This window comes from Dreissena polymorpha, chromosome 15 (genome assembly GCF_020536995.1).
Source record: "Dreissena polymorpha isolate Duluth1 chromosome 15, UMN_Dpol_1.0, whole genome shotgun sequence".
NCBI classification, from domain to species: domain Eukaryota; kingdom Metazoa; phylum Mollusca; class Bivalvia; order Myida; family Dreissenidae; genus Dreissena; species Dreissena polymorpha.
In genome coordinates, this window is record NC_068369.1 from 52,687,077 (window position 1) to 52,696,111 (window position 9,035).

General features: G+C 38.7%; 1 long non-coding RNA gene across 1 annotated transcript; it reads left to right on the plus strand.

Annotated features, from left to right (window-relative positions):
• Positions 1 to 2,156: 2,156 nt before the first annotated feature.
• LOC127859994 (uncharacterized) lies at positions 2,157 to 7,409 on the plus strand. The gene is made up of 4 exons (XR_008039558.1): positions 2,157 to 2,317; positions 5,350 to 5,545; positions 6,069 to 6,195; positions 7,336 to 7,409. It is a non-coding gene; the product is annotated as an uncharacterized LOC127859994 (long non-coding RNA).
• The last annotated feature ends 1,626 nt before the right edge of the window (positions 7,410 to 9,035 follow it).

Here is a 9,035-nt window from a genome sequence, read left to right on the forward strand (position 1 = left end):
AAATAAAACCATTGATTTTTTCCCCAAACATAAGTGTGCTTGCACACGTGTTGAATGGTAAAAAGGAGCATTTTAATGGGTAACTAAACGTGCTTGACGTAAAATATACAATTAAACCAGACAGCTTATTGATAAAAAGAAAAGAAAATATATAAATCTACATACCTTTTTTACCATTTTATATTTTTCATTGTTGGTGTAAATTACCAAATCAATAATTATAAGGTGAAGATTGGGTGGAAAAACTTTCAATATCCATTCTTTGTCTGGAGTATTTGCAAAAGCGTGTACTTCCTGTCACTGTGTTTTTAAAAGCTCGTGCTACCATTACGTCTGCGCGTGTAACTCAATGGACATTAACAAGTGCAGACGGGTTCCATGAAAATAATTCCATATAAAAAACGGATGCGAAAGTTCAAATGAAGCCACAATTGCCTGGCTGCCAATAGTTTGTAGAGTGTTGGTGGAGGAAAACAATTCTGACATAGTTAAATTATTTTTCGAGTTCTAAGTTTAACTAAATTTTACAAACTGTTATCTCTGACAATTGATAAACGCCCCTTACAATATGTCCAACTTGATTGAAATCTAGAGATAAAAACATAACTATGTTGTTGTTTAGTCCCCTTCACACCAGATTGGCATACTTACTACGACCAAACCAGTCAGTTGTTTCAAATCGTCGATAGTCGTAGTAACGGACAGGCGTTCCTAAACGTCCACTCGATATTATGTTCGACAATAAGCGAACCTTGAATCAGCAGAGCCATCATAGTCCTCTTTTACTTTATGCTTTCCGGTGGTTTATAGAGAAATATCAGTTAATTAAAACTGATAATTTCACTGTTTCAAACAGTGAAAATTATCAGTGAAAATTATCGATAATTTTCATTGTTTACTGTGAAATGATGTCATTTTTTAGACGAAATGATGTCATTATCCCAGCGAAATTCTTTAGTTAAACTCTTTAACAATATATATAAACTGCGAAAAAAGCATTAAATAAAAAGAAAATTTGTTGGAATCGGTGGATTATCGAGTTTTATTCACTCGTGATCATAGAAAATATATTTGTTCACTTGTGGCTGCGCCACTCGTGAAAATATCATTTTCTATGATCACTCGTGAATAAAAATCGATAATCCACCGAATCCAACAAATATCCTCTATGTTATACAATTGTAACGATAAAAGATACGACGATAAATCTAATATTGTACTCATAACCTTTTAACAATATTTCTTTGTTTCAAACATAATGTTTACAAACAGCTATGCACTGTAACTATGCCGGCGACAATAACAATATAACGACATGCCACAGTTCAGATAACAGCGTAGTCAATTTTATGGCAGAAATAGTGTTTACACAAACAATATATATATATACTGATTGAGTATAATTAGCAAATCATGATAAAAATGAACTTCTTTACGTTGAAAAGAATGCGAACCGAGCCTTTTGGAACGGCCCACGACAAAATAACCGCCATGCTGGATCACATGATAACACGATTTGTTCTGACCAATAATTTCTTAAGTGCGTGTAGCGTGATTACAATTTTATGAATTTTAGCGTGAATTTTATGTCGTTTGCCTTTGGGAAATGGCCATTTTCTAAATGGTAAATATGAGGGCGACCAACAACTTCCCAACTGCATTGCATTTGAGAGCAATAATTTAAGTTGAAGGCAAAATATTTACTTCGTGCATGCAGTAATTATTGTGTATGTAGGGTGTCGTTAAAAGTCGCATGTTTACTCTTTCGTCTTGTTTGAGAAACAAGAATAATTGGTTCCTCGTGTACGCACGATCCTAGCGATTGAAGTGAAGTAAAATGTGCTATATGGGAAGCTTTAGACTTATGATTAAACCCATTTTAACAGTTTTAAACATGGACTCGCCCATACTGGTAAAACATTCACGTACGCAAGCACGCATATTCAACCATGAATGAAAACTATTTCGAGCATCCGCAAGGGTACTCAAAAAAAATGTATACGTCATAAGTTAAGATCTTCATTATGAGCTTTATGACAACCGACCCCGATGCTATTTATTCACTATCCACGTGACTTCCGGCTAAACGGCGTTTTCCTCTCGCATGTACACACGGAACCGCCTCGCCTAAATCCCGCCCTTTATTTGAGTGATGACCGCACAGCATACCTCGAGGGTCGGCGGCTAGGCAACACACCGGTCAGTTAATGGCCGCCCGCCGGCCAGTTCCGGCCGCTCCTGACCGGCGCGTGGAGGTTGGTTTGTAGAAACGCCGACAGGATTTCACTTGTGATTTTCAAGTCAGGACATACACAAGGTAAGGAAGGGTACCGTTTGATTTTCCTGTATTTTTCCTGCGTAGTTCTTTATCTGATTCTTCAAATATCTAGTGTTTTAAGATTATATTAGCGTCTTTGTATTCCCAACTTAGTTATATATGTTTGTTTGTTCATAAAACACTTTTCTGATAGATCTGAATAAATTTTAAAAACAACTGTGAGGCTCTTGTCGCAGGTTTGCCTTATCAGGAGAACCTTGGTATTATTGGACGCAATACATCTAGCTGTTATATGATATGGGTTTTTTTAGAAAAAAATACGGGTATTTTCATGTGTCTTTAAATCTTTAAATTTCTCAAATTTTAATAAGACGCTTTTTTGACAGTATCATTGCGTCACCATTAAAGGGGCCTTTTCACGTTTTGGTAAATTGACAAAATTAAAAAAAAATCAGATTCGCAAATTTTCGTTGTAGTAATGATATTTGTGAGGAAACAGTAATACTAAACATTTACCATGCTCTAAAATATCCATTACATGCATCTTTTGACGATTTAAAAACCTGAAAATTATAAAGCGTTGCAACGCGTAACCATTGAATACCGGTACTTTGGAGAGTTCTGTTGTTGTCGTTATATTGTGTGATAATACGAGGATTATTTATATCATGTATAAAATGCATCTTTTATTGTATGAGCACGGATGGCCGATTGGTCTAAGCGATAGACTTGTAGAATTTTACCCCAGGAGTCAGTGGTTCGATCCCAGTCGAGGGTTACTTTTTTTTCTTTTTTTAATTTATTCTTGTTTTTTATTAGAGCTTTATAGCTAAATGTTACATTTATCAATATAAACTCAGCATTTAATGATAAACTTCAATATATGTAAAAGAAAAAGGCTGTGAAAAGGCCCCTTTAAGTTTAAGCTGTTGATTTACTACAAATTTTCTACGTAAATGCTATAAATATGATTATATGAGAGTATTTTGGTTACGTTTTTTTTCTCTCTTTTTTCCATAATTATAAGTCAAAGGTTTTATTGCGTTTTCTTGACAAAAAGTGTTTTAAGAATTACCCTCTGACCTTGATTCTCAATGAGCCCTAAACATCATCTGTTTCATATCTGTTTTACATCGAAAAAAGTAGGGAATGTAGATTTTTCGTTAACCTTTTTACGATTTCTAAGTTCTATAAGATTATGCAATGACGGGCAGAAATTTAATAATCTTTTTACTATTCTTTGTTTTATTAAGTTCAACTAGTCTTAGTTGGACTGTGTAAATATGACCGAATTTAGCGCACACAAAAAATGTGATTTTACCCATTTATGCATAGCGTCTTTAAAAAGGGCCTTGGCAATCAGCGTAGACCCAGATGAGACGCCGCATGATGCGGCGTCTCATCAGGGTTTGCGCTGTTTGCTATAAGGAATTTCTGTAAGAAATTTCTAAATATAGAAATAAATATACTAGACATCCCTAATTTTTGAAATCGATTGATCCAATTTAGAAGGATGGGAGAGTCCACTAGGCATAAATGGGTTAAGACAAAATTTTTGTAAACTCAATCTAGAATACCACAAAATGTGAACAGTCAGCTCATAAAACATGGTCGGTCGGGTTCGAGGAAACGAACAACTTTTTCCCGTCTTAATTCCAATGTCGTTATTTTTTTCATGAAGTGTGTCGCAGGAATAAATGCAATATGATACGAAAAATGTGGTTATAACTTTTCGTGTGTACAATTTATTGTTCCAGTGTTTTTAAGAAAAATACAAAATAATGTGACAAAATTGTATTTGTCCATGAGATAATTTGTACAAAACTTTCTCCTACGTGTATTTGTATAAGCACTTCCACAAAGCGTCAATTGTAAGGTATGTATTTATCACGAGCTACTAAAATTAAAATAATTGCTACATATACAATTAATCAGATAGACATACCAAATGTGTTAATGCAAAACGAAAATACATTTGTTTCGAAACGAGAAAAACATTTGTTTCGACTAAGATTGCAAAAAACACGAAAATCATTAGCTACATGCATTAAGCCCGGTTTTCCCATAACTAGCTACATGCATTAAGCCCGGTTTTCCCATAACTATCTACATGCATTAAGCCCGGTTTTCCGATAACTAGGATCATATGCCTTAGGTGTACTTATCGACTCTTTGATCAATCGTCTGCTTTATACACTATTTTGCCAAACGACAATATTTGGACATCACATGTGATACTGTTTTCATATTTTTCGTTCTCTCTTGTTCGTGGATGTGCGAAATAGAACTGCGCAAACTTGATGCATCGGAGCGACTAATGCACACGTCGATTCACTAGTTCGTGTTATTGTCTTAGCGGATTTAAAAAGCGCTAAAATGACAACACGCCATTACGACAAATATAAACGCCGGCACGAATATTATGACATTTGTCATTCATAATGGTTTGCGTGTCTGAAGTCCGCCAATACGACAACACGCCGTAACGACGATACATGTATGTAAAATCCGATACGACAAATATGAACTCCGATACGACAACTGTAAACGCTGATTCGACAAATATAAACGCCGACGAGACAAACCTAAATGCTGATACGACAAATATAAACGTTGATACGACAAATATTTACGCCGATACGACAAACCTAAACGCTGATACGACAAATATAAACGTAGATACGACAAATATATACGTAGATACGACAAATATAAACGCCGATACGACAAATATGATATGTGCGGGTTTTTTTTGTCGTGTGTCCGAGTGGAAATGGAGAGGTCACGGGTTCGATCGCTATCGTGGGAGCGACCTTAGATCAATGCACCAAGTACTGGTTCTAGGCACAGGAAACGGACTCAATAGCGTTTCAAAAAAGAAGTAAGCACTGTAAATACAATCTAGCTGAAATAAATAGGTTTAAACTAAGCTCGCCACAAAAAAAACGCCATATGGACAAGTATACACGCCGCTGCAAAAATGATGACCATGGTAGGGCTTTCGTGTTTGCTTGCTGTCGGTTTTTTTTCTGCGTAAAATATAAAGCATTGTTTGGTGTCTAATATTTCAGGACGACACCATGAAGTTGTCCGGAGTGTTGCTCGCTACGCTCGTGTGTGCACTGCTAGTGCTACCGGGACTGTATGGAGAGGGATACGGAGAGGGCTATGGACAGGGATATGGGCAGGGATATGGGTACGGGTACGGGCAAGACTACATTCCAGTACCCTTACCCGTTCCCCGCGGTGGCGGCGGTCTGAGCGGCTGTAAGTGGATACATCCAGATAAGGACTAGTGTTGTTGTATTTTCCATTGAGAACCCCAATGGGTTGGGATTAAGTAAGTGTGTATGGGGGGGGGGGGGGGGCTATAATAAGCATTGTGTTGCAAGTGTACATGTCCGCTTAAGGGAAGATTTTAAGGTACATGTATCGTTCAAATTCGGAACCCGCGATCTTAAATAAAGTTCAATATCGTTATTTGTAAACTTCTTGTGTGTAGTGGTAGTGATTCAATAGGGTGTGAATGACCCCTAGTGGCATGTCGTTTTGCAGTCTGTTCAGGTTTTATGCTGTTTGCTGCTCATCAGTATCTAAGGGTTAAAATGAAGCCTTTAAAACATGAATCTAGTAAGAAAGGTCTTTAACTAAATTTAACTTTCTGGGGTACTACAAATGTGTCACATTACGTTTCTAAGTGGTAAAGGGCTAGGCAAGACTATCAAAGCGAATCATCAAAGAGCATCGATCAGTTTTTCACTAATATTCTGTTTTGCTGTTTTGTTTCCAGTTCTACCCCTCATCGGCCTGCTAGTCTTGCTAGGCTTGCTATTTAACGGTAACAACCGGGGTAGTATCAATCTCGTCAACACGACACTTGGATAAATTATAACGAGCGTGGCTGTCTGGTTGTCATGGTAAGTTTGTCTGGACCTTTAATATCGACTTATTGAGCCTCGTTCAGGTAAAACTGTGCTTAAAAATTCGTTTGATTAAAGTGTCATCCTATATAAGCCTTTGCACACTGCGCATGCATTAAGACCTGTTTTGCCAGAACGAGGCTCAATAGATAGAACTTAACTTATGAAACTGTGACGGTCGGGCTCTTACGGAAAGTAAGGTTTAGCCGGTGTACTGTTAAGTAGTACTTTAGGTGGCAACAGCAAGTTTATCGTCATTTTCTGGTAATAAAACTAGTATTGATATTTCACACACAAAAAAAGGCATATGAACTATCGGACACGAAAGGAAAAGATTTTAAAATAGGCCAAAGGAATATATACGAGGGTTCCTCTTTGTCGGCTCAGTCTCGGGGTATATTTAAATAATATGCGGATCGTGGTATTTTATTTATGTAAGACCCACGCTCTGAGAAAATTAGGCTCAATGAATGGCCGTTAAGCGTCGCCTCAGATTAGCCTGTGCAGTCCGCACAGGTTAATCAGGGATGAAACTTTCCGCTTTTATGGCATTTTCGATTAAATTAAGGCTCTGTTTATCGAAAATCCAGTTAGAGCAGAAGTTTCATATGGTCCTGCGCGGACTGCACAGGCTAATATGTGAGGACACTATACGCACATGCATTAAGCCCCATTTTCCCTTAACGAGGCTCATATATGTTTATCTCAACAAATGCTCTATTTATCTCAACAACTGCTCTGTTTATCTCAACAACTGCTCTGTTTATCTCAACAACCACTATGTTTATGTCAACAAAAACCCGCTCTATTTATCTCAACAACTGCTCTGTTTATCTCAACAACCGCTCTTTTTATCTCAACAACCGCTCTGTTTGTCTCAACAACCGCTCTGTTTATCTCAACAACCGCTCTGTTTATCTCAACATCTGCTCTGTCTATCCCAACAACTGCTCTGTTTATCTCAACAACTGCTCTGTTTATCTCAACAACTGCTCCGTTTATCTCAACAACCGCTCTGTTTATCTCAACAACTGCTCTGTTTATATCAACAACTGCTCTGTTTATCTCAACAACTGCTCTGTTTATCTCAACAACTGCTCTGTTTATCTCAACAACTGCTCTGTTTATCGGTTTCAGGTCTTCGCGCTCTATGTCTCGAGTTTGCTGGTCAGGGCTACAGTGTGTGCATTTCATGTATAGTTGTATGCGTCTTTGTATTTTTATCGTATTTTGTTATCAGTTTTTCTTCTTTGACATCGTTATAATTAAATCAATGTAAGAACGAATTATTGCGTTACTGCTTGTTAGTTGTAATTTTTAATTGTTTTTTTATTCATTACGATTCATTATTAACTTATTCGATGCAACCCTCAATATACCTCGACACGTATAACGTCGAATGAAACCACGGCGCTACACTCAACCGTAGTCACCGTAATTGCGATGCTTGCAAATTCAAATACAGGGTGCCGGATCAACGGGGTTCACAGATAGTTACACACGGGCTGGACAGAATGAAAACACGCCAACAACCATCACCACGACCACCACAACCATCACCCCATCATCACCACTACCATCCCCACCACCATTACCATCAGCATCACCATCACCACCACCATCACAAGGAACATCACAACCAATACCACAACCAACATCACCCATATCACCACCACCACCACCATCACCTCCAACACTATCAACACCACCATCTCCACAACACCATCATCACAACCATCAATACCAACACCACCATCACCACCACCACGACTTCCATCACCTTTTCCAACACCATCACCACTACCCAAAAATCACCAACATCATCATCACCACCTCCACAGCCACCATCACGACCTTTATCACCACCACCATTACCATCAAAACGACCACAATCGTCACCACCACCATAACCACCATCTACGTCACCAATACCATCGCCGCTGCCAAAACCGCCACCATCACTACAACAACCACCATAACAATCACCATCATCACCACCAAAACAACCACAACCACCACTACCATCAAAACGACCACAATCATCACCACCATCACCACAACCATCACCACCATCACCGCCACCATCACTACCACGATGAACATCATCAACATCACTATAACTAACACCACCATTATCACCAAGACAATCATCACAACCGTCACCAAATCATCAACATCATAATTACCACACCGTCACCAATTAACCGCCACACGACCACCACCATCACCACCAATATCACATCACCACCATCATCGCCACTACAATCACCGCCATCATCACCATCAACATCATATTCACCATCATATTCACCAATATTACCACCATCACAAGGACCATCTCCACCACCATCACCAATACCACCATCACAATAACCATCATCACAACCATCAACAAACACACCAACACCACCATAACAACAATCATTTCCATCACCATTATCGTCGCCATCGCCCACACCACCACCATCACCACCACCATTACAATCACTATCAACACCATCACAACCCCCATCAACCCAAAAACTTCAATCACCATCAACTATATCACTACCACTATCACCACCACCAACACCATCACCACTATCGCCACCTATACCTCCATTATCACCACCATCACCACCACCAATTCCACCACAATCACAATCACCACCACCACCAGACAATCAGCAACAACATGACAAATTACCTCCATCATCACCACCATTACCATTTCCACAACCACCATCACCACCATCACAATCACCACCATCACCACCTATATCTCCATCAACACCACCATCACCACATTTTCCAGCACCACCATCACCACCACCATCACAAGCACTACCACCAACACC